The 27,733-nt window shown below is 40.7% G+C and overlaps 1 protein-coding gene across 16 annotated transcripts in view; it reads right to left on the reverse strand.

Moving 5' to 3' along the window:
* ARPP21 (cAMP regulated phosphoprotein 21) overlaps positions 1-21,016 on the reverse strand; it is a 142,188-nt gene extending 121,172 nt beyond the window's left edge. For 13 of the 16 annotated variants that reach the window (XM_040548321.1, XM_040548333.1, XM_040548329.1 and 10 more), the window contains exon 1: positions 20,412-21,016. The gene's annotated coding sequence lies outside the window, so the exon portion shown is untranslated. Of the gene's footprint in view, positions 1-18,730; positions 18,999-20,023; positions 20,193-20,411 lie in introns of those variants that run through there. The other 3 variants (XM_040548334.1, XM_040548317.1, XM_040548318.1) reach the window with 3 other exon arrangements.
* Positions 21,017-27,733: the final 6,717 nt, after the last annotated feature.

The raw sequence follows: 27,733 nt of genomic DNA on the forward strand, positions 1-27,733 counted from the left end.
TCCATATTACACCTATAATTCATATCACCAACTACTGCCTGGTTCTCGACTATTTCGTCTTCTACCAAAATATTGCATGTCTCATGTATTGGTTATGATCAGAGCATGACACAAACATAATTATTCTGGAGGCTCTGCTAATTTTTCATACTTGGCACATCCTAAACAATGAAGCATATAGCATTTCAGTACATTACACATGCTTAAATAGGACACGTTTGTTTACGGCTTAAACAGCTGTATAAATATTATCGTGTTCTAGGATAGATAGAGCTAAGATTATCAGCAATATTGGGCAGCAAGTATACTACGCAAAACTTAAATAATTATTTCAGACTGATTACACTACAAGCTGTAATTTTTTTCATATTATCCTTTGCTTCAGAGAGGAAAAAGTACTAAAGGAAAGAAAAAGTAAAATCATTTTCAAAAGGTGTCCTTATTCCTGTAACTTTCCCCAAATCACTAGCTACTTTAGGTTCAACACTATTGTAATAAAGGCATCAATTTGAAGACATGCAGTCGGTCAGAAATGCTTTCCTGCTCACTGTTCAGAAGAATGTGACTTACCTTAATAAAAATAAAATGCTACAAATGCATCTGCCTCCCATGCTGTTTGGCTGCATGAATGTGAATTTCTGCTGCTCTTTCTTCATCTGCCTCCCACCTATGTTTGTTCAATGCAATGGACCCTTTTTTCCCAGTGTATGGGACTGAAAAAGGAAGAGTTTAATAAATCTTTGATCTTGGCTGCAAAGTCTAGGCACAACTGTAAAATACAACTCTTTCACACAGTCAATTAGAGAGGCTAGAATCAGTCTTCTAAAACAATTTAAGGCTTTCCCGCTCCTCAAAGGACTTGGCTACAAAAACTACTGAAGGATAAAGCCTCAGACTGAACAGACATAATGAAAGCAGGCAGTTTTCATATTTTTGGTGGAAACCACTACTGGCAATATAACAACTAACAGGCTACTGGAGAAGGACAAAACACTTGGCCATCTAAGCATCACTCATGCAGCATTGTGAGGTGGGTTGCAAACCACTGGCGATGCATGTACCACTGCTCTAAAAGACCTCCTCTAGAGGCTATCCCTTCCTTTCCTCTCATCATCAGATGCCTTATTGTTATCCTCTGTGCTGTACGAAAGGTCTCTCAAGCCTTTAACTTCTGGATTGTCATTTTCTTTGGATTGCCAGAGGTTCAAATGCAATAGGATTGGAGCAAACTTTTTCAATTTCAGTGGAAGTAATTTTCTCAGTATGTGAACATTTAATATCTTGTAACAATTGATTCAGATATCAGACTGCACTGACTCCTTGCCACAGCAGAATTAGCAGTATTGCAACTAAACTGAAGTTGGGATTGGCAATGCTACTGCTCCAACCTTCCACACCATAATCACATGTGGCTTCTAGCTATAATTCCATCCAAGTACTATACTCCCTATTAGGGGCCTCTAGATCAGCTTACCTTCTTCTATACTGAAAATACTCTTTCTTCTACAGAACTCAGAACTCTTCTCATTTATGTCCAAAGATTAAGCAGTCTGTGCAAGCAACCTGACAAAACTGTGGATATAACCTAACTAAAAACATGGCAAAGCATTTAAATGACTTTTTCAAATTTTCCAGAAGTAAAAACATTCACATAATTTTCTTTTAAAATCACTTCTTCACTTTTTATAATCTCTTATGAAAAAGGTTTCTTGACATAATTTGTTAAATATTTGTATTAATCCAGGTATGTGAACCGGCATCATACAAGAAAGAACTTTGCATACCTAGCTGGAGTCTCTGGCAACTCAGACAAGGGTGGTGGGAGAACAAAGAAAAAAGAAAAGAATTACATTCTAATATAGAGCCTGAGGTCTGAAGGGATAATTTAAGTACATTAAATTTATTTCTGTTTCAAGAGACACAACATAAAACTTATTTCAATGGTCTTTAGTTTCTCTGCCAAACACTTCTTTGAGAATGGTCCAAACTCAAAATTACCTCCCAGGAGAATACCTCAGGTTGGAGCTTTTTTGCATTGATTCTGGGCTTGCTCCTATACTATAGATTATTGGTTCCAGATGTGAACCAGAGATGGTAAAAAGCTTTACAACTACTACATTTTTGTTTTCTTGGTACCTTCAGTTCCTATAGAATCCCCTGGAGGAATCAGCTGTCTTTTCATCTGTGGACTGTCTCTTGGTAAACATGTTTTTGAAAAAGTCTGATCCCAAGGATGTACCATAAGACTTGCTCTTTTAAGAGCAGTAAGACCCTCCCCTGAAATGCTTTCTTGAAAGATTTCATTCACTTCTTAGTGTCTGTGCTTGGTTAAATCACTGAATATTTGTGTGATATTTCAGAGCCTTTGACTGGCCATCTTTAAAAAACAAAGAAAATAACCCAAACGTGTTTTTTTTTTTTTTTTTTTTTTTTTTTTTAAGAATAGAGATATTAGAGTAACGAAACATTTTTCCCCCATCACCACATTATACATATATGTGATTGGTTGATGCATGTGATTTTAAGAACCAAAGAGGCCATTAGTTTACTTGCTTAAATTTAGCCTAATCGTTTTTATGCCTTCCCTCTACCTTAGCTCTATTTTACGGCTCACAGCCACAATGAATGCAAAAATTTAGTTGCAGCCTATGATGTATGTTTATATGAAAATAAAACCTGGGCATGAGTAAAACAAGGTGTCACCAAACAATGACTGCAGAGATATCTGCAATTAAAGGGTTCTGGGGAAGCCACAGTCAGCTGAGTGTCAACCTACTGGGGACAAATGAGTAGTGACACCCTGTAACCATTGACACACTCCCGTAAGTAACACTATAAGATTCACAGCTGCTTTAGCAGACCATAGGTAAGTTTTCTGCAACATTAAGTCCTAACAAAACATACATGCAGACTAAATAGTGACATACATGAAAGACAATTTAGGCTTCTGCCTCACTCTACATACAAAGTTACTGAATGCAAGTGTCCTACTTGTTCATACAGCGGATATACATTCTCATCAGACACTCAAAAACACCAGGCAACAGTCCGTAACTCAATCCATGCCTCACCACAGTAGGGAAACACTGTCTTTTGGCTCTACTGGCTGATATAAAAGGTTTCCATCTGACCTTTCAAAAAGCTAGTTAATCCTAAATACATTAATGTTTTACTGCTACCCCAGGCTTATTTTATTACTAAATCTGGACTTCATGTCACTAGCCATCTGTTTCGTGCAACATTTAAAATACATTACACATTTTCAGCCATATAAGAAACCATTACAAAACCAAACCAAGGACTCTGCACCAGGGAAGCCACTCTTGTGTGTGGAGGGAAGACAACAGGCATTGGGGTGCTGCTGCCTGATTCACAGCTGTGCGGCACATGGGTAATGCCAGGTATCAAAAATATTATCAAATTCAAAGGAATTCAGAGAAACAGGATGTTACTAAAAAAAAAAAAAAGAGAGAGAAGACTGGCTGGAGCTAGCTGCAGCAAGTGGGAAACTAAAATTTCCAATCATAAGAGAAAACTTGGAGACCAGGAAAGGCACCAGAGCAGCTGGGAAAAAGATAACTCCTGTTTCAAATTAAACTCTGCTTTTATGTGAAGAACAAGATGGGAAAAGCAATTAGAACACTTCTCCCACATCCATGGCTGGTACCGCCTTGCATAAACAAGAAAACAGAGAAGGTGCAAACAGACACGATGGAGGGTACCTGTTGCCACACAGCAGTCAGAACAACTACCCAAGATGAATTTACAGCAGTAATTAAAGATTTTTTTTTTCTTAAAAAAAGCCTGTACCATGCTTAAAATTAGAATCATAGAATCATAAAATATCCCAAGTTGGAAGGGACCCATAAGAATCATCAAGTCCAACTCCTGACACCGCACAGGTCTACCCAAAATTTTAGACCATGTGAGTAAGTGCACAGTCCAATCGCTTCTTAAATTCAGACAGGCTTGGTGCAGTGACTACTTCATTGGGGAGCCTGTTCCAGTGTGCGACCACCCTCTCGGTGAAGAACCTCTTCCTGATGTCCAGCCTGAACTTCCCCTGCCTCAGCTTAACACCGTTCCCGTGGGTCCTATCACTGGTGATTACGGAGAATAGGTCACCTGCCTCTCCACTCCCCCTCGCGAGGAAGTTGTAGACTGTGATGAGGTCCCCCCTCAGCCTCCTCTTCTCCAGGCTGAACAGGCCCAGTGACCTCAGCCGCTCCTCATATGTCTTCCCCTCTAGGCCCTTCACCACCTTCGTCGCCCTCCTCTGGACACTCTCCAACAGTTTAATGTCCTTTTTGTACTGTGGTGCCCAGAGCTGCACACAGTACTCGAGGTGAGGCCGCACCAGCGCAGAGTAAAGCGGGACAATCACTTCCCTCGACCGACTAGCGATGCCGTGCTTGATGCATCCCAGGATACGGTTGGCCCTCCTGGCTGCCAGGGCACACTGCTGGCTCATATTCAACTTGCTGTCAACCACAACCCCCAGATCACTCTCTGCGGGGCTGCTCTCCAACGTCTCGTCGCCTAGTCTGTACGTACAGCCAGGGTTGCCCCATCCCAGGTACAGGACCCGGCACTTGCTTTGTTAAACTTTATGTGGTTGGTGATCGCCCAGCTCTCCAATCTGTCCAGATCTCTCTGCAAGGCCTTTCCACCCTCAACAGAGTCCACAACTCCTCCAAGTTTAGTGTCGTCAGCAAATTTGCTCAAAACACCTTCTAGTCCTACATCCAAATCATTTATAAAAACATTGAAGAAGACTGGTCCTAAAATGGAGCCTTGAGGGACCCCACTAGTGACCATCCGCTAGCCAGATGTGGCCCCATTTACCACCACCCTTTGAGCCCTGCCCGTCAGCCAATTATTCACCCATCGTATGATGTTTTTGTTTAGTTGTATGGTAGACATCTTGTCCAGTAGGATCCTATGGGAAACCGTGTCAAAAGCTTTACTGAAGTCCAAAAAGATCACATCAGCTGGTTTCCCTTGATCGACTAGATGGGTGATCTTATCGTAAAAGGAAATCAAATTTGTTAGGCAGGACCTACCCCTTGTGAACCCATGTTGGCTGGGACCAATGACTGCATTGTCCCGCAGATGCACTTCAATAACTTCAAGGATCATCTTCTCCATAATTTTACCAGTCACTGACATGAGACTGACAGGCCTGTAATTGTTAGGGTCTTCTTTCTTACCCTTCTTGAAAATTGGCACAACATTTGCCAGCTTCCAGTCTACTGGCATAGAACGGTAATACAAAAATTACTAAAAACTTTAATTAGGACAAAGCAGAAATACATTTTTATCCAGAACCACTGAAAGCTATTTCAGAAGCTGCTGAAATCAGCAGCAAGTCACTAACACAGCAAAGCACTTAAGGAAGCTTAAGGAAGCACTTAGGGAAGCTGCAGCAAGTTCCAGGCCACGTCCGAGGACGAAACCGTGATGCCACAAAAGTTGGTGGAAGCTTTAAAGGCAAAAGCCAGAACTTCACGCATATACCGAGCCCAGGAAACCATACAATGTTAAAATGTTTTAAGTTGCCTCTATTTGTCAACCACTGAGAAAACTCCATTGAATTAGAACTTCGTTTCTCACTCAAAATAAGAGACTTGATATAGAAATTACAAACCCAAGCAGAGATGTAAGAGGCAACTGAGTTCTTATGTATATCTGCACAATCACTGCAATATCATACATTTTCATGATACAGATTGAAAAGCTGTTTGGTAAAATATTTACACTCTAATAATTAAAAGGATACATAAAGGAGACATTTTAAATAACAATTATTTTAGAATCACAGCTTTGTAAGGAAAATTAGTATTTTTGAGACACTGAATGGAAACTAGCACAGGGAATTAAAAACAATTATTTTTGTTGTTCTTTTAAATTAAAGGGGGAATGACCTTGCATAAACTCTCTATACAAACTGAAGATTAAAGGCATGTAAGAGGGGAACTGATACCTATAATAAAACCGGAGATATCTACTTTGCAACCTTATCAAAAGCTTCCCCCTCAAACCATTTTGTCCATTAAATGCTGTCCTGCAAAACAAAAATCTACCTACTTCAGTGAAAGCTGTGCAACACTTAAAATTGGCATTTGTGAATGCGTTCTATTTGCACGAATCATCAGATTAAAACATATTGTTTAAAAAACTATCTACTATCCTGACCAGGTCTAACCCTGAACTCCTGTTATACATAACCATGTATTTCTAGATATAAAGTATAAAATAAACCAGTTGAAAGAAACCTATCATTTTTAAGCTTTGCTTCAGGTGCTAGAATTCTTAAGTTTTAACATGGCTATGACTGTATTTTTTAAACATATGTAAACTTTGCTTTTCAAATTCTGTACATCTTGCTCAAGTTCTCTAACATTATCCTCCTCTAAAACTACCAGAAACACGTTATAGCTTGCACTGTGGGGAAAAAAAAAAGTGACTAAATAAAGGCAATAATACCTGACACTGACAGCAAAGATAACAGCAGCAACTACTTAGCGAACATCTTCACATTTGATTGAAGGACTACACACAAATAGCAACTGTGACCAAGCTAACTTGTGAAAGATACCATTAACTTGATTGTACCTAATATTAACACAAGAGTGGTCACGCTTTTATTCCCGTAGTGCCTCTTTATTATAAAACACTCAAAAATGCCATAGTCTCTGATTAAGAGGGGAAAATACATTCAGGGAACGAGTACCAAAAACGGGCATTTCCTTCAGGATGAGGACGCTGAAGAATACAGAGGTTAAATGAGCAGTGAAGTTGGTCAAAACAAGAACTGAAAGGTTAGCAAAATCCCCTTCCCCAGGTACACAGCCTTAATTCTCCAGTAATTTCCATTCTCCAGTGCCCACTTTACACACAGAAATGTTGGTGGAAGAACATGAACATGTGCATAAAGTTGAAAAGCAGCCACTGACAAAGCTAAGTAAACTTAGAAATATTTTTATGACTATTCATCAGGAGACAAGGCATATACGAAACCTAAAAGTTCAGCAGTTTTAACAATAGCGATAAGAATCAGAAAACAAATTTACATGCTTCTTTTGTATGACCCTCTGAAGCACACCGCAATTAACTGTAACCTCTGTATCAAACCATTTTAGAAACAACTAGTACAAGATCATAGGTAAAAAAGTGAAAGACCAATAAAGACATTTATTCATGTAAAATTCTGTCTACAAGATCTGTTTCATTATAAATGTAATTAGACTGAAAGAACATTTACAAGCAATTTACAGTAACGGCTCAGATTTATTTCCTGAAAAAGAGAAATGAACTGAGAAAAAGGCATCATGCAAGACTGCACTATAGTACTGACAATAAATACAGGGAAAAACAAGTAGTCACATCAGCATCTAAATCGTGCTGTGATGGTATTTTAGTTATTTACAACAAATGCAGGATTGAAAGCAGAATGCTACTCTTCATATTTCTACTCCCCTGATTAGCAACACCTACACTTCTGAAAGCAGCCTCTCATCTTTCAGTTTCACAGTAGGACTGCTTCTCTGGGGTATCCTGAAGAGGCATGGGCACAGCAGCTGAACGCTTTATTAAAGGATGCTGTAGAGCACCAGTGCAAACCAAACAAGGCAATCAATCAGTAAGGATGATCAGTTCAATTTCAGTCTATGACTGCTTTCATTACTTGAGTTAGAATTCACTCCCAGCATGTTCCAAAGTCTGAGAATATTCATTTGTACCATAGGTATAAATACCATAGGTTTTATCCTCACTGCCTACCACATAGTACAAACACCTACGTAACATACGGACATATCTATGGCATACTTTTCATTGTGGAGCGCAAATGATGGTGGAAGTGCATTTTTGTTTGAAAACAATTCCTTTTTTTCCTTCCTTCCTCTCCTCACTCCCCAATTTAATTCTTGTTTGAAAAATTCCAGTGATCAAAGGTGGTTGGTTGCCTATCTTCCTTCCATGAAGGCACCACGCTTCTTGAAGCTGAGTGTGAGGAAGGGAAATTCTGCGCAGGAGAATGTTAAGAAGAAAAATATAAAATAAAAATCGATTAGGGATTTCTATTGCTAGGGTATCTTTCTCCAAGTTACTGTCTCATGGTAGACCCATTCCCCTCTTGAAACTGTTTCATGTTGCTCACTCACAACACACCCAAGAAACATACTCTGCTTTTTGGAAAAATGCTTTTTCTGGAAAAGCTGTTTTTTTGTGTATGTGACAATATTGATATGGTATACCTACAGGTCTCCAACTGGCACTATTCGTAGCTATCCCCACCCTTCGCCGAGCCCCTTGTTAAGACATAAGTATTTAAAAAGCTTCCACAGGAGAAGAATAACCCTACACGATCCAAATAGCAACGTCAGACAGGCATTTGGAAGCACTGAAGATCTGTCCCTTTCCAAGATAAAAATGTTATGGTGCATCATTGTCTGTACCATAGGATACTCTTTAAAAGGCAGCAGCCCTCTTTTACTGCTATGGACTCAGGGAACATACACTCTCAGTGGAATAGGTAGCCAATTTTAAAAAGGGTCTCCTTTTGTTTCTTGAAGCAAACATGCATTTTATGACTGTAGCTCATGCAGGGCAAAGAAGAACAGGCCTCCGATAACCCATTACCACTGGCAGCCTTCCCCCTGCACTTTACAGCCAGGCATCATTGGAAGCAGCTCTCCTAGAGAGCTACATACTTATTCACAGTATCGGTATTAGCCCAGCATGATCCTCCTCATGTTAAGTTGCTTTGCATCTTGTCAGCCATCTTCTCAACAATTTTCATTCAGGGAACACGAATGAGCAAGAGAATGGGGATCATGAAGACTACATTTTGCATCTGCAGTCATCCTGGTGGGCTGCAATAAACAAAGCAATCTTATTTTCATAGCAGCTTCCCTTATCACAAGACAGGGGCTCACCTATTCCATTTTCCAAATTTTCCACAAAGCTGAAAAAAAGTGTTTCACCTGTCTCTTTCCAGATGTAGCCTAGTTGTTCTATGTAATAACACACTCCAATACACTGGCTTGGAAAGGCAATTTAGCAGCAGACTGGTAATCCAGTCATTTGGGAAACATCCCTACTTTAGTTTTACTCAGAAATACAAGTGTTGCATTTTTAACTTAAGAGACCACAAAATACATGGATGCACGCTTTGGAAGGATCTTATAGCCATACCTGCTCCCTCCTGCAGAAATACATTTAAGTTGCATATTTCTCTGAGTTGTAGCAACAGGGTTACATGGACTAGCCTTTGCACACCTTCATTTGCAAGGATTAAAGCTAGAGAATTACGTCAGCAAAAGTGAGAGGTTTTCTTCAGCCAACTTAATTGTAGGCTATGTTAAAAAAAATCTGTGTTTCATGCGTTCTGTGCAACAATAGACGTTTACACACGTGCTTTAAAAAAATCACAAATTATCTCCTCAGGAAACAGCTAAAGTCAATAGTTCAGTTATCATTCAGTACTTTGGCACCATTACCTATGGAATAAACAATTTGTTAATATGACACCCCACTAAAACACAGAGTGACTCCACGGCACAGAATTTCAGGTTTAACTGGTGAGAAAATTCTTCAATTCAATGGTACTGGAAAGATGACTGAACCGACTGGCCCCCAGTCTGAAGATTAACCCATAAAAGAAAATCAGTTCATAACTACTATACATCATCTTTGCATATCACTTGATTACATTTTGGAATACTCCAATTGTTGCTTTCATAATAAACTCACAGAGTACAGCGGGCACTTAGTGAACTAGATACTAATGTCAGTTATTGGGAAAAAAAAAACAAATCAGTAATTAGCAACTGAATGCAGGCATTTCTCCTGATATATCTCACCAACAACATAGAGAGATTAAAATGAGAAACAAAATGTATAAAAAAAGACTGTTTCCAGGAAAAATAATCCTCAACATTCAGATAACAGTAGCAAGTTATATCATTTTTATTTCCCTGTCTTTACAAGGAAAGTCTATAAATGCATTAGGTATTTAGCACAGGTCCTCAAATGCAGATAGTTAGATGTCTTACTCTATAACTATCTTTATAGTCAGTCTCCTCTACTTTAAACGTGATACATGGCTACACAATTATAATTAAAATTACAAGAATATAGAGCCTTCAGGCTTCAGTGCAGTTTCCAAGCTTATTCAACAAGTGTACAGATTACATACAAATAAATCTACATCCATTTTTCTCTTTTCATTGCATAATACACTAATACAGTAAACTGCATCCAATGCAACACACGAGGTGCTGTGCTACGTGTGGGGTCTTCTGCCCACACCCCAGACAGCAGTCCATCTGAAAGGTCAGAGAGCCAACACATAAGAAGTCTTTGACAATAAACACAGTCAGAAGCATTTAATTCTGTGGCTTTTCCATTACATTTTATTTTCTGAGCAACTGAAAAACCATGATATTTATTGCAATATTATTAATACAAAAATGATCTCTACATAAATAGATGGCGAGCTCAGGACACAACATTTTCCAGCAGCAAACACACGATCCTACAGAGCTACGGAATTTGAACACAGACCCAAAGGGCCCTAGATACACTGATATGAGCTAATACATGAAGAGTTTCAAAAGCATAAAGTCTTCTAGAACCCACCATAAAACATTGTTTTACAGATGCAGTCAGGACTGTTTTGGTTCTCTTTCCTTAGGAGATACCAGAACAAAGTCCATGAGATCTGGGAACCAACCATAGCTTGAATAACGATAACATACTTTAAAGAACAGGTTTCAGTATAAACTGTCCAAATTCCTACAGAATCATTTTAAAAAGCGCACAAATATGCTGAAAAAAAATTCAAAGTTTTCAGTCATTTCAAATACAGGCATGCAACTGATGTGGACAGATACAAGAAACAAAAGCTAAGACACGTAAGCAAACATGGCAAACCAAGGAAAGTCCGGGCAGTTTAACAATGGAAAGCACACACAGGGCACTTACAAAAGTGAATACCCAGTAGGAAGAATGGTCAGACGATATAAGGAACAGAACAATTGTTTCACACATGAAAGGGACCAGGAAAAAGGCAGAGACATAAATGCTAGTGGCGGCTTGAAATAGGAATGTAAAGAAAAAGAAGTTTATATTAGGATAGCAGTGACTTCCTCTAACATTTAACTTCCCTTTCAGTAATTTTTAAGTCAGGGCTGCAGGCTGGTTTTAACGAAGATCCCATGTCTACGTGTTATACCTAAGGATGCAGTAAGTCATAACTTCAGCGTGCTTCATTTCCCGCTCTGCTGTTGCTAGAGGAATATAACATTGGATGCTCTCTGTATTTTTTTCCTCCTCCACTTGGGTTGTAAGGCTACTTGAAATTATCTCAATTTTACAACATTTAACTATAGTACCTTAAATTACTGGCCCAGAAATAAACCAGCAGAGGTCAAAAACAGAACACTGGAATTCCTTTTATTGAAATCACCTGTCCATCAGATGTCTGCACGTGAGGACCTGTGCTAATTCCTTTTATTGAAATCACCTGTCTGGACAGACATTGAAACCACTTGCATAACACAGCTGATATTCTGAAGAGCACTTGTGTGTTAGGCCACCACATGCCACCCTCATTCCAACTACTGTATGTAGATAGCAAAGGCTACATTGCAAGGGAACACTTAACTGCACATCAGAAGTACCTGGGTTAGTTGTGCTCTTCCTTTGTTTTGATCTTCAGCCAATGTGAATCTAAAAAACATACTCCCATGCCACAAAATCTGTTCTTAGTACACCATGCAATTTGAATTGTGTAGTCTGTTGTGATTTTACATGCAAGTCAAACAATCGGGTGTTACTGTAATTTCTCTCAAAGGACTGAAGTAACTGGCATTGATTTCATTTTCCATAGTTTGAAATTGTGCTATTTAATCAGTAAAATATTTTATTAAGGTACCACTGATATTTTCCCCATTTTGTTTTGTGAAACTCTTATATTGAAGCAGTTTTATTATACAAGGATTTAAAATACTTAACAACATTAATAAAAGACATGACAGAGGTATATGTTATTAAACAAACTGAAAGAGATGCCAAAGAAGTTTACATTTTGACTTTCATGATCTGGACATGACTGCAATATTACTGCAATAAAGGAACGAATTAGCAGCAATTCTTTGAACATAGAGCTCTCTAAGAAATCATCTGTAGAGGAAAAATCATAATTAGCCTTAGTGAGTACAAATTATGTTCTCTGTTCTCCTTCATGGAAAAAAAAAAAACCCTCAGGAGTAACAAAAACATCAAAGAAACGCATAGGCTTTGAAAGAGGTAGGTGCTTGCCGCATCTTCCTCCGCACTGCAGAAATGATCACAACAAACGAATGAGTGGACAAGGTGTCTGCAGAAACTGCAGCCCAGTGATTACGGCTGTACAGTTACTTGTAGCAAAACCACGTACAGCCAAAATGCTGCACCACCATCTGCATCTCACAATCCACTCTTTGCTACCAGTCCTGCTGCCATGAACATAAAAGCCCTTTGCAAAAAAAAAAAAAAAAAGCAAGCATGAATTTATGTAGTCACAGGGCCTTTATGCTATTTCAGTAAATACTAATTTATGAGGCTACTGGCATGTGGGGGCAAGCACTATTAAGGATATACACCAATTTGTTTTCACAGGCTGCTTGGCTACATGTCAGAGAACCCACCTCCCCGGCACTGCCAGGACTTGCCCACCAGCTGCGTGCACTGACATTAAGCCAGGCCAAGAAGCATTGTCCTAGCACACGTTGTTGTGTAGCTGCCCTGCCTCCTCCTTGGTAACAATTCAGTGATCTTCCTTTCTCTTCTGCCAGGTGGCAGAGAGGAGCAATTCAGCAGCAACAAAATACAGAAGAGAGAGCATTTACAGTTCTGCAATCTCAGATTTGAATAGATAAAATGGGATTGCAGTGGAGTACCCACTGTGTCCTGACACCCCACGCAAAGACAAGGCGCGCACATCACATGCATAAGGAGATAGATTTATCTTTTATGTACATACACACCCAAAAATCAAGAAAAAAGTCATACTGAAAAGAGGCTACAGCTGTATGTATTTTTCCTCTCCAAATTTCCAGGTACTTAATCTTCAGGGAATACCTCCTGAAAATTCTCCTGCCCTTTGCTGTCCTTCTATTTCTGATGCCCCAATACTCGCTTTCACATTTCAAACAGTACTGTTGCTGCTAATCCTCTGTTAGGTCTCTTACCCCACCACACCCTTATCTCAGCCTTCAGTTCTGAGGTAGTTACTTCAAGAAGCAGGTCATTCAAGGACTTCTTTCCGGTGCTGTTATTTTCATCAGTGCACAGGTTAAATAAATAAAAACTACATTATCCATCAGTAATAATTCATTGTCTTTTCAGTATCTAACAGGATTCTTGTGCTGCTTGCTACAGTTCTTGTCACTAGAGACTGCTCCATTTTGCTGCTTACATGCAGAACAGATCGCTGTATTGTAGTAGAAAAGCACATTCAGATACATAAAGCTGGTAGATATAGAGCACTTTCCAATTTAGTTAAACTTGTCTTGTATGAATTAAAGCTTCCCTATAATCATACCTGAATCAGAAATGGTTATCACTTTCCTTGTGTTAGTGTGTTATGAAATAAGGCACTTAAAGACCCCCTAAGTCACTCGTTATGCTTTTATTTCAGATCTGTGCTCACAATTTCCTTTTTCATTAGTAGGGGAAAGCTCTGAATTTTCCTTAACAGAACAAAACCCAAAAGCACAGAAGTCAGACCTCCTCAATTCCAATTTCATGGCTTATAAAGTACACAAATTATGGAGCTATCAGACATTTCCTTGGCTTACATTAGAATCTGCAGTGAGCCTCTAGAGTGGACCAATTTATTTGATGCCTTTCTCCTAAAGATTTTATGACATCATAAACATTTCTGACTCCATGACAAATACTTTATAATACATTAAATAAGCTCGTTCAAATGATTCTAAATGTTATACCTATGGCAATGTACTTAACTCACTACCTTTAATCTTAGAATCACAGAATGTCTTGGGCTGGAAAGGACCTTAAAGATCATCTAATTCCACTCCCCTGCTGCCATGGGCAGGGACAGTCTTATTGATAAAATCAGATTCCTGTAACAGTATCATGGTAACGCCGAGAGAGAATTAGAAATGGAACACTTGCTTGCACACAGAGAAACCTTAAAGTTTAGCTTTGACCACCACAATTTATGTTTGTGCAACTGAAGACAAATGCCTTCAGATCACATTCAATAGCACAAAAGCCCAAAAAGCACAGAGCAGGCATATTCTCCAGAAGTGCATCGTGCTTTACCTCGCACATCACAGCATCAACACTGAAGGCTGCTCCCCAGTAAAACTTCCCACTGAATTCAGTCTTAATTAGCATGGAACATTAAACTATATAACAATTTAATTGTATTTATAATATGCTTCTAATCAGTTCAGTTGAATTAAGCTAATATAAACAAACTGCAAAGCCTTGCCATCCCACCCCTCTTTGCTCAGGAAGACTGTGATAACTTTATTCAGAGTCAATAAAGCGCTATATCCAAAGACGCGCTGCAGGCACTGCAAGTCACCAAAACTGAGGTGCTTGTACTTTCTGCAAAGAAAAGCACCACAATCTGATTCTCTCATTCAAGAGCATAAAGAAAATTTACAAAATGCTTTCTGGACTGGAGGCACAGGGAGACTTCCAGTCACAAGGCAATAAAAATACTGCAACGTTATTAATTAATGACAAAATTATTAGCTGTTCAGGAATGCTTTTGATAACTAAATTCAACCCCTAGAATATAAAACTGGCTCAGATGATTTTATGAACCCTGTAAAAATCACTGCTGTGCAGCCATCAAAATTGGGATGATACAGAAGCCTGAAAGCATCTGATCAGTATATATTCATGTTTTACTGTAGACTGCAAACAGAATACAGACCGAAAAATAAAACCTGTATTTAGCAGTGGGGGAATAGGTTTTGTGTTTTTATTGCAAATTATTCTTGAACTTTTTTCTGCTGACCATTTAAGCCAACTTTTGACTCAAAAGCTTTAAGGTATCTATTTAGGAACAGACAGCTTGCTCAATTGGAAGATGTTCCTAAGCTTCTATAATTTTAACACAGGTGCTGTGTAAACAGCTCATAAATAAATCATAGTATTGCCTAAGAGTAAATGGGAAATACACTAGAAAGCATTAAAATACAAGAATACTTTTCATATGACTTTTCTTATGGTACCCTTCTTGTTAACTAAGGCTCCTGGCCTGAAAAGATCAAAAGCAGACATCAGATTTGGAGAAAAATAGCAGAAAAGCATCCCAATTTCTCTGTGGATAACATTTTCTTTCAGTTATAGAAATGCACTTCTTACCTTACATACTTCAACAAATGCTATGTGAACAAGCTGGCTGCCTCCACATAATACCAGTGACCAGAAGATACTCTACACCCCCTGCTTCAGAAAGTCATTGGATATCCAAATCATAAATTTCAAATTCCCAGCTGTCACTGCCTAGCTGAAATCCAGAATGCATAGTTATGTCATACTGTATGACATTATCACTCTCTTGCACTTCGTAGCTTCTTCAGCATTAACAGAAAAACCCACAGCTACTGGATTGTCTAGAATTTTTCACCTTTACCACAACCGCAATTAAATCTAAATAACCCTTATGAACTCACTTCTGTAAAACAGGTTATTTTGTTTATTCCTGGTTTCTCCGTATTTCTCTCCATATTTAGTATGTTTCCTCCCCTCAGTAAAATGGAATTTAGGAGTAAGGGGGGAAAAATATCATTCGATGTTTGCATATACTAGCTTTTTACTTAGCAATCCAGAATGGTCTAATGTAGTTTAGAAGTTTTACCACAACTGAATAAGTTATGTATTTTAATGCAAGGACACTTACTCAGCAAGTCCTTTACCCAAGGAACCTTAAAAAAAAAAAAAGTGCAACTATAATGAATTACCTGAAACCTAGTTTACCTATTGTATAACCACCATATGTGATAACGTAGAGTCTTAAACTGAAGTTACTTCAGAAATGCAAGAAAACGATGAGCAGTATAGCTCTGAAGTCCTGTAACCAAGTGGTTTGGGACTTCATTGACGAATGAGAACTTACTTGGCATGAACCCACCACAGATATTATGATTTGTTTCTCGATGAATAACAAGTTTTGTAGTTTTATAATGCTCTTTATTTTTTCCTAATGAATTGTGTGTATACACACTGGCATACTCACACAAGCTACAGTGGCTATTATTATGGTGGAGTCTAAGTCTCCTTAAATAAGAACCCCACAAAAAATGTATCTGGTCCATTAACAGTATGCCCACCTGAATTTATAGGCATGCTCAGTAATTCAAAAAGAAACCACAACCAAGCATGAGACAGTCCTTTCACTTGTCCTAAAGGTATTTCCTTGCTAAAAGGGCTTATCACTGAATTATGTAAAAATGTAGTACTTGTATTAAACATAAGCATTTAAATTTATTTACATCTACATGTTTCCTGAAAGTCACCATTTCATGTACGAGATCCAAAAATTCCCAAGTAAACCCATCAATTAAACAGGAAGTCTTATCCACCAGAGATAAGACTGGCATAAGACTAGGGACTGGAAAGGGTCTCATTTACAGGCACTGTAAAAAACTAGATGTGTGACCTCACATGGTCTGCATAATCTCTCTGCAATTCCATTTACCCAGCCTTAAAATGGGGAAAAGTCTACTTACCTGGATTGCAGTTTGTCATCAAAACAGAACGTGCCCTAAAAACACGTTTCCATAAATATACAAAGACATACACAGCACTTTTAAGTCTTCAGAATCAAATCTTTTCCATTGGAACGTACACAGTCTTTGCCATGTACTCCTTAACTACTCACTTGATGAAGGTTTCAATCTTCTAGAAGAAAAAGTGACCCATTTGCGTGACTTACTACCTGCTGAGAACATTAATACAGAACTTCAAATCTTATAAATGAATGAGCAGGGGACAAATGGATTTTGTAAGTTTATTGCGCTATAGTTACATTACTTCTCAACTGACCAATCTTTAATGATGTTTTTGAAAAAGAGATTACTTAACACAAATAGCATTCCCTTTAAATAATCGTGTAGGTTACCAATCCTCTTTATAACTGAGCAAATAAATTGAGCTGGAAGCACTCACTGGATCAAGACATTCATTTGTGAGTAGTCCCTGTAAACAAGGATTCGCCAGTCTGCCAAAATCATTTTCCTACTCTCAAATTAACGCCATCAAAATTGATGATACTACTCAATGCCTGTTATGGATCCTGTATGTTATAAGCAGAAAGACACATCATCAGCTGGTGTAAATCTATACTGTTCTTAAATCCAATGGAACTACATCAATTTACAGCTGCTGAAGATTTGTCCCTAGGTCTTTCTTTAGCACTGATAAAAACCATTGAACCAAACTCTGGACACACTTCCAAATATAAAGCTCCCACCAACTATAGCGAGAGTGATGCCTAAAGGAGGAAGGAAAGACTGTAAGCAAGCCACCCTAGAAATAGCATACTTCCCACCCCATGTTTATTCTAAGTTTAAGGTTAGTTGTTAAAATCATAACCTGTGAGGAAGTCAAGGGCACAGTGGATTTTAAGATTTCTTTGATTTCCTTTACCTACTCCCGGAAATTCTACTTGGTAACAGTGATCTATTAGGCCAAGCCCAGTTCACTGTAATCATGGAAAAAACTCCAATAAAGCACACAGGAAATGCAACACCATCAGGAAAACATTATTTGGCCCACAGTGTTACCCCAGCTGGATAAAGTTTCAAAGTAGCTGTCCTTACATCTCTCCATGAGCTATCATTACACCTACGTTAAAATTCTCACTGTTTCTTGTATCCCTCTCATGCAATTTTTCCTCCAAGGATATGATGTAGTGAACACTCATTTGAGCAACCTTCACTTGCACACTTAGCCCCAAGACAGTCAGAAGGGCTAGCAAACAGTAAGAAGAAATGATTGCCTGAAGAAGGATTTTGCAGGAGGCATAGACCACCATCTTGCAAAACCATTGACAGTAGAGAGAAAATACTGTTCTTTTGTAGACAGTATCTTTAATCAAGGCAAGTTTCTGTATATGATTTCGCAGGCAAGGATTATTGCTAACAGCCAGTAAACATATTTCTGACTACAGATTTGTGAAACTAAACCAGGCAGTTTTTGAGAGCTATCTAAACACATCTTGTGTAATGGCATACACTGTAGTTATCTAGAGGTATTTGCTTTTACACATCTATCACAAGTGGTTTACAGCTGCTTACATTCTGTGAGCATTACATGCAACAATGAAAACTCTGAACACCTGCTTCAGGAAGCTACCAATAAGAACATACATAGTAACCATTAAAACGGGTTAGCACTGTAATCTCAAGAAACAGAAAAAAAAAATATTTGAAAATGTTCCTTAATGCTACTCTATTGTAAGACATTTCAACATCAAAAAGGAAGTTAAACAGAATTCAACTTATATATACCCCAATACAATCAGATTTATCAACAGCACAAAACAGCAGTCATTTTCTACCTACAATTTGTTCCATACAGCTTCTTAAAGAAATTAAGATCATTTTAGGCACCACAAAACAGTTTGACTTAAGAAGAGCTAACCGCTTAGCTTTCCACACAACAACATTTTCTTTCATTAAATTTCCATTTTTACCTTCGCATTTTTCCTTTTCCAGTATCCATAACCAATCATTGCTCTGTCCTTCCATTATGCTTGGCATATTGCAGAGTGAGAAGCATCTTCATTAAATAGTATTAAGAATAGAACACACCCGATCTCCCTGCCATAGCATGCTCCAACAGTGCTGATACCTCAGCTCTCAATGTAACCATGCCCAGCTGTGAACTGAGAGGCAAAGCCCATGTGAGATTAGCAATTTGCAAGCCTAATTGTGCACACAAACTTGCCTCAATCCATGAGGAAGACTGTTAAAACAAAAAGTCAGCATGCAGTTAAGATTATGTGACTGAAAAGTTACAGGTCACTTTACAGGAATTTTCCCCTCCCTGTAACTCTCAGTTTCAATGCTCTGTACTTGCCTAGAACTTACATATGCCATTTTGGAGAACGTTAGGAAGGAAACACACCAGACATACATACATCTAGCTAATTGCTGTGATAGAGAAGTCAAACAGGTGAGCCATGAACACCTGTGCTGCTCGCTAATTCCTTTGTTTCATTTCTCAGCACATTTACCTGAATGTCACACAACAGCAGTGGGATGAACTGAAACAAAACTGCACACACCTGGAAGCACAAAGACGGGAGGGTAAGCAGTGGTGCAAAGACACACCTAGCACACAAAAATGATCCCCGAATCTGAGTATGTTCCCCCCACTGGCTGAGGTGGTAAATGAATGCAGGAAAATAACAATAATTAAACAAGACTGCACAATGGCTGTGCTGGATGAGCATGTCTTTAGCTCCACAAGCGATACTGCTGAAATGCACATACGAAGATGTAAAATCACACTAGGCAGAGTAGCGTTATATTTAATGAATACAGACCACTAGGCTGTCTAACAACACGACTGTACCTCTCCTTCACTGCATGCAAGAACAAAAAGATAGATGCCACCGAAGCACCAGGTAAACCCCTTACCCTCAAATCACCACCCGCACGAACAATGCAAGTTGCTAGTCTCCCTCCTTCCTTCTCGCAAAGGTCTCGGAGCCGATTCCTCAACATCGTTCGCAAACCGGCGAGGGAAAGTTTGCCTTTTGTTGCCTTCCCTTTGACGCTTGGACTCGCTTCGACCAAAATACCCCTCTGGAGGCCGGCGATCCCCCTCCTGCGGCCGTGTCCCCCCCTTTCACCACCACCCGTCTCCAGCCGGAGGGCGACGACACCGGCCGAGCCCTGGGTGCCCAAAGCCCGGGGGCAACGGGGGGTCTCCCCGCCTCCCCTTGACCCCCCTTAGCCCCCCGGGCACCCGCACCACCTACCCCGGCTGAGAAATCCGGCTCCAGATTCGGCCCCGAGCTCATCTTCCCCCCGCTATATCACTGAGATGCAGGGTTTATTTTTTTAATTAGCGGGGTTTTTCCCCTCCTTCCTCCTCCAGACGCCGCAGCTCGGAGCTGGGATGCTGCCCCGCATACACGGCCCCCCCCCCCCCCAAACTTCCCTGACCTCCACAATTAAAAAAGAGCCGGGGGGGGGGGGGAACGACTACGACGACACGAACGACGAAATGACACAAAACACATGCTACAAGGAAAAATAATAATAAAAATGTAATATAAAATCGCAACGACAAAGAACAGCACGCCACACAAATGTCTACAGATTGCTTTGTTTTTTTCTTTCCTTTTTTTTTTTTCCTTTTGTTACCTTGCCTGAAAACGGACTGTGACCCCAGCGTCTTGGCGGCTCGGGTTATTTGTTTGTTTGTTTGGTATATGGGGCAGCTGCTGGCCGGTTTGTTTATGTGGCGGCGGGCACGCTGCTGCTACAGCACAGCGCCTGTCTTCCTGCAAGACATGGTCTCTGCCTCCGCCTCCGCCGCGGGAGGAGATCCGCCGCGATGCTCCCGCTGGTACTACTGCTGCTGCTGTCCGAGCCAGGCCGACCCGTGCCGGGCTGGCTTGCCTTGCCCTGCCCTGCCTATCCCTGTCCCCGTCCCGGCTCCCTCCGTGCCTGACTAGAGTCCCTACCACTCGCCCGCTGCTTTGCCTGTCCCCCGTCCTTTATGCGCCGCGCTGCCCCGCCGTACTGCCTGCCTGCGAGTCTCTCCCTCTCCCTTTCTCTCTTTCTCTCTCTCTCTTTTCTCTCTCCCCGCCCACGCAGCGTGGTGCACCCCGGCCCGCAGACGGCGGCGCCTCTCGCGTCGCTCCCCGCCGGCTCCTCTCAGCGCTACCACCGCCGCTCCGGCTCGCCCTGGTTCGGCCGCGCCAACGGCCACCCCGGAGCGACCCCGCGCACCACCGCCATTGCGCCCGCCCGACCTGCCTCGTCCCCTCCCCTCCCTTCCCGCCCCTCTCCTCAGAGGCACCGCGGCCGTCTGTCTGTCCCTGTCTGTTGGGCTGTGCGGCATCCGGCTCCTCCATCGCACCGCCGCCTCTACCCACCCCCCGTCCCCAGCCGGGAGCAGAGAGACAAAGCAGCCGGCCGGCGCTAATGAGGAGGAGGCTCGTTCATATCTTCCGACTCCTCGTTACATGCTCCCCATCTCCCCCCAACCCAAAAACACGGGGGAAAAAAGGGGTCCCCGATCCCCCGAGAACAGCTTTGGTGAAGGTGTTGGGAGGGTGTTTTTAATTACTATTTTTGCTGGTGAAAGCTGACAGCGTCCGCACTGCTGAGCCGAGCTGCTGAAAGGAGGCGGCGGCGGCGGCGGCGGCGGGGGGGGGGTGGGGCGGGGGGGAGGGGGTGAAGACTGCAGCAGATTTTGGGTGGGAGCAGATGAGCCACTTAAAATGGGGCACATGATCCCCCTCTTCCTCCCTTCCCAGCGTGTCTCCATCTAGGACCTGACTTGCTATTTCTCCAAGAGCCTCGCTGCACACCATCGAGGCAGAGGGAAACAGACATTTCACCAGCACACGCATTTCCAACACACAAAACCTCTGCTATCCGTTGGGGGGAAAAAAAAAAAAAGCCTTGTTTTACTCAATTGAATACATCCAGGCATTCATCCTGCTCCCAGCCGAGAAAAGGGCATTTACCTTTTTGCTAGGTGGCTATTAATACGCAGTAAAATTATAGCTGTACAACACCAAATGTAATTGCCATAGATCATTTAGAGCAGATCCAGCAATTCAGCTGCTGGAAACGCATGCTCTGTGAATAGCCGTGCATCTGGTACAATGCCCTCTACTACAATAACCTGAAAGGAGACAAGCGTCTGGTACTAGCTGCAATTAGTAATCCTATACATGAAAAATAAACAGTCAATAAATATAAAGCAGCAAGGTACTACGAAACATAGTGATTGTTTCTGTCTACAGTGATACAAATAGCCCAACTCCCACAGACAGACAATTCTTATTTAAAATATACAGTGAAAAATGCACTCTTTTCATTATGTACTTTCAAAAAGTCCTTGTTTCAAAATAGTTTTCCGCAATTAGCGACTGTAGAAGAACTCATGTACCAGTCAAATGCAGACATATATACAGAGGGTGGAGGGGGGAAAATGTTTGCTTTAGTAGGCATTATCCCGGCACCGCTGGAATCCCTCTTTCCCCTTAGCAGCAAACACCTGCTTTTACTGGGGACCGCTGAATGGAGTCAGACTGGAAGAATACAGCAAGCAATGAACCACACCAGGGTGAGCATTAGCAGAGTCCTGGTGCATGCCTCAAGTGATCAGAGGCATTCAGCCACGCACACCAAAACCTGTGCTGCTAATGCACCTCCTGATGTGGCTTCCTCCTATGATGGTTGCGTGTGGTTCCATCTACTTTTGATTTCGTTATTTAACATATCCCCATGGTATCCACTACAAGTTGCTCCTGAAAGCAAGAAGAGTGGCAGAAAGGCTATATATGGCACTGCACTGAAGTGTGCAAGAGCTGGTGACTGGGGTAGGGTCCATTCTTTGCTTTTGAAGTGGGTTGTGTTTTTTTTTTTTTTTTCCTGTTTTTGTTTTCCAGCCATCTCCACTTCAGACCAAAGTTTATGGATATCAAAACTGCTTTGAGCATGCATTGAAATGCAGAAGACTTTGCCTGGCTACTGCACATCATCCCTTACCTCCTAAGCAGGCTACCCAGCTAAGGGGAGGGAGGGACCTCAGGCTGCATCAAGACGGGAAAGGGGTACCCACTCAGTGACTTCACTAGATGGCTCACAACTCACCTGCCTGTAAAGTAGGTGAGTAGGTGTGAGGGGGCTGCTTCAAAACCTTGCCCCAGTCACTAGATACAATGAACATGTAAAACAGCCATGTGTCGACAGCTTCTCTCTCACAGTTTGGATACTGGGGTGTCCTCAGAGTGGGAAGCACTGAAGCTGTACATCAGATCTGGAAGTAGATAAAAATGCATCCAAGCTGCAGTCCTCACAGTTCACTCCACTCTCTCCTGTGTGGCAGGATGTGTTTCGGGCAAGTTACCAAATGCTAAAAGTTGCCAGCTACAGCAACAACAAAGGAAATACGCAAAATAAATAAAAATCCTCATCCTAGCTACTTTTTCAGCTCAGAATGGTGAACAGCATCAAACACAGCATGTGCAAGGAGGTGACATTACCTCCTTTTGTGTAGAAGTCATGTCAGACCATCCAAGAGTTAGATATGAATCTAATGCAGTATGCACCTTGCTTTTTCTGGACTTTTCTTTGCAGAAAAAATAAACACAAAATCACAATCACTGCACAGTCACAATCACAGTATCTGAGAGGTGGGAAACCATGGCAATGGTTTGCTGCTGTCTGTACTGATCTGTAGGCATGCACAGGGATAGTTGTCCATTTAAGCCTCGTGGAAGTCAGCAGGAGCTGTGTGTTTAAGCAGAGGCAGAATTTGATAAACTCTTAAGATCCCTGATTACTTACTTCTCTTGTCTGTTACGTAGCCAGACTTGAGGGATAATTGGAAGGAGAAAAAAAAAAAAAAAAAAGAGACACGAGACCTGCTTCTCCAAGTACTTTTTGGAATAAAGCAGACAGTTAACCTGCAGCACATGCTTTCAAGAACTCTGGTCTTGCCAAATGCCTTTGTGCAACAGGACCCCCATATGACAGTGAGGCATACACACACCATACACGCACAAAATTCCAACAGGCAGCATCAACTTGAGATGTTTTTGAAGCATGGCGACAGATTGTATTACTTTTTCACTGTGGGCACGCTTTGCAACTATGCTCACTCAATTTCACTAAGAAATCAAGAAAACATTAGTGGGCTTATGAAAACAGAATCAGATTGGAAGTATATGATGTTGGACAAATATACAGAGATTTGTGCAGTTCTACAACCACAGGAGACTCCTGTAATAGAAGGCATGCAGTGTTTCTTAATAAAAGCTTGCATGACTGGTTGCACATTTCTTCCGCCTCTAGTCATTTTTCAGTGAAACAAAGCTGGTATATAGTCTCTTCAGGAGTTATGGAATGATTCAGATTAAGGCATTGCAGTATAATAACCTAACTGTTGATGTATTTTATCATTATCCTCTGCAAAAGAGATCAGTATTAGTAGTTTATATAAAAGTTTTTTTTTTTTCCTGTTTTTGTACTACGTGTTACAAACAAATTAATCATGCATAATTTGAAGATGGACTTAAAAATACTGCACTTACATTTAAAATGGCTCTTTACAATATGTAAATATAGCTAAACTGCTCTAGTCTCAGACACTTTTCAGGAAGAGCTGAAATATTTATTTCAGCTACAACATCACAAGTAAAGGAAAATTAACCACGTGATTTGTGTACAGCTTGTATAGTAGTTCAGACTGAAGAAGAAGGAGGGAGAAAGCGAAAGGGAGAAAAAGCAGCTTTATGCTCACTGAAGTCAGTGAGAATTTTGCAATGGACTTCATTAGGATTAAGATCAAGTACCTAAATCTAAGACTCTCTCTTTGGAGGAAGATCAATGAACAACCCTTTAAAAATATAATCTGTTGCTACAGGGACTGAGGAAGATATTTTTTCCCCCACTAGAAGGAACACACCATTTCTTTGTGTTTGACATTTCAAATCCTCTCTTAGTTTCTTTTAGAAATTGCAAAGTGTTTGATGTACCGTATCTATATATCTTGAAAATGATATTCCAATGTGGAGTTCCTCACCCCACCAAATAAATAAATAAACAAACAAATGCTGGTCTTCTGATCCCTCCTAAGACCAGAAACTGCAGTCCCTGTTCAGCTGTGACTCGCAAAAGAAAATGAGCAGGAATTTGAACTCTAGCCTTGAGAGCTAGCATTGGTGCAAATGGTCTCTCCTGTATAAGCTTCTTGCTTAATTTATGCTTATAGGCAGAAGGACTGAGGACTTTCAGGTCACAGTGTTGGAGGGACAGTGGATTAAATGGATTTTATGGATTAAAGGGGGGCTGGCATCTTGCAAAGGATATTCAACAGTAATTCAAAGGCCACACTTTAAGTCAAAGGGCTCAGCCTGGTATCCTTCATACATTCAAAGAGCTTTGACAGGTTAAACAATTCAGGCGGTGGGTAGTTCTCAGTTGCTCTGGGCATAAGCCCATCTCTGATGACTTAGCATCACAGTATTTGTGTTTTTTTTTATTATTATATGTACGTGTGACATGCATGTTAGAGCGAAGAGATGAGATGTGCAGTGGTGAGTGAGCAAAAGCAGTAAGAGGAGAGAGTCAGCCAATGAACACTTTGGTGTTAGGATGGGCCAGAGAGAAAATGTTGAGAAAAAGAAGAGGAGGAGGAGAGACCCAGGCAGGGAATGCAGTGAGTTGGTTATCTTGCGATCTGTGACTCACTGCAGGGAATGTGCACTACCCACGTACATTAGAGTATTGTAGGGTAGAAATCAAGCTGAGGAAATTCCTAAGTCTTTCAATACAATTTATGAGCTTTAATAATCCAATGACTCAGGGTCACCTAAGAGCCCAGGAACAGTTTGGATCACAAATATGAGTGGATCAAAGGAGACATGACAAACACAGCATCTCCAGGGGAGTACTTACAGTCCTCAGCATAAGAGCCATAAGTATCGCAACTTCTCTAGCACAAAGCAGTTTCCCTTCAAGATTTCACTAAGAAAAGTTGTTATTGCAGCCCTTTGTCTAAAGCTAAGTATAAAAGGAAAGCTTTCCTTCCAGCACACCTAGAAAGCAGACAAGCTTTTTTTTTTTTTGTAACAATTTTCAGCTACTATAACAACACATGGACAATACAAACTTTCAAAAGTACATGGTCTATCTACATGGTCTATCTCTCTCTCTGCTGAACCATCATTAAACCTACATCATCTGTCCTTAAACTATCCTGGCAGAAGCCAAGGGACTAGGGGACTTCCTGGGTGGATACAGAAACAATGAAGAGGGGGAAAAAAAAAGCAATTTCGAAAAGAATAGCCATTTACCCTCTAGAAATCCTGCCACGGTAATATTAAGTATAGCAGTAAAACATGGTCATGGGATTGTAGGTCTGGTTTAACACTCAAAAGCAACACCAGTATGTTTTAGAGATAAACTTAACAGCCCTAAGTAGACAAAGAACAATCATACAGACTGTGAGGTATTTCTGTTCAGCTATTTATTTCATGTTGTGAGGAGTATGGGTTTTGGTAACATTTACCAGTTCTCTGTTCTGTGTTTTGGTCATGGCACACAGATGCAACCCAATGTGCTGTCTGTTAAATAAGCAGTAGTAGATAGTGTAGATCAGATACAACAGGAAAACTTGGAGACTGAAGCTAGCAAATTATCTGGAGGTGAAGAAAAGATGAATTGCTGTGCTGATGGCCCCTGGAGCCCAGAGTACTCACCAACTACCAATTTCTCAATTTGAAATCCCCCTGAACATGTTGTCCTCTTAACTTCTGCTTCTAGAAACATCTAGTCTTCTCTGAAATGCAACAACTTAAGAAAAGGCTCCCACTGACACTAGGCCCAGGCCTATCTTGCAGAGATTTTCACACATGATTTAATACTAAACTGGCACATTGATATTCTTCAACTAGATACCATTTTGGGGATTTCCTTTACAATGTTTTATTCTAAGAATAATGTTTTACTTCTCCCATCAGAAACTCTAGAAAGGATCCCATCCCATCTTTGTAAGCTGGATGTGTGTTTTCCTGCAGCCCACTGTACCTCACTGCTGTATTCTCTGAGGCACACACTGGCCAGAAAGCCACATCACATGCCTCCAATGAGCAGAATATGTATGTATAGTAATCCTGGGACTTCAGGTTTTCCTGCTGACCACAATGCCTAAATGTTGATTTGTATTTGAACTATTATATAGAGCAAGTCAACTGGGAGAGTGCCAGTGGTTTTGACTATCATGCACCTGCTCCCACCTCAGACCTCCTTTGGCTGCAGCTGCAAGGTTGGGTTGCTGACTCAAGACCATAAATATGAAATGAAGGAGTCCAGTACTCTTTAAAGAGATGAAAATTGTTGCTCTTATAGGATCCCCAGTTTGAAGTCTACTTGTGGAAGAAGGTTCAGCTTTATCTTTGCTGAGGTAACTTCAATTCAAGTTAGTAAAGATATTATTTGAAAAAAAAAAAAAAAAGCATAATGACTTCAAGATGCGGCCACTGGTATTGTGGGTAGTCACATTTTAAACATTATTGTACCAGTAATAATTAAAAGAGAAGTCTACAAGCAATACATCTTACCTAAACAGGGATGAATCTGCTAGATCACAAACTAATTCTCAGAATCTGTACACAAATTAATATAAAGGTTGGAATTGCACATAACATAAGGGGAAAAAGGGCTAGTTCTGCAAAATTTAACTGTCTGCACTTACCCCTCCCTCTCACAGCTTTATTAACCTGATCAGTTAGAGAAGCAGCAAACAACAGGCAAGGGAGTTCAAATTTTGGTCATGAACTCTGCACAAGAGGAGATGGAGACCCTCCACAACAGAGGGAGTTAAGAGTGTGTGCCAAACAACAGAAACGACCTGACATTTAGAAAACAACAAGCAAACAAGTAAAAAGCCCACTCTGTTCTAAATCATGCTTTCCAAAATTAGCACTTCACAAAATATTGGA

Source organism: Cygnus olor, chromosome 2, assembly GCF_009769625.2.
Source record: "Cygnus olor isolate bCygOlo1 chromosome 2, bCygOlo1.pri.v2, whole genome shotgun sequence".
NCBI lineage: Eukaryota > Metazoa > Chordata > Aves > Anseriformes > Anatidae > Cygnus > Cygnus olor.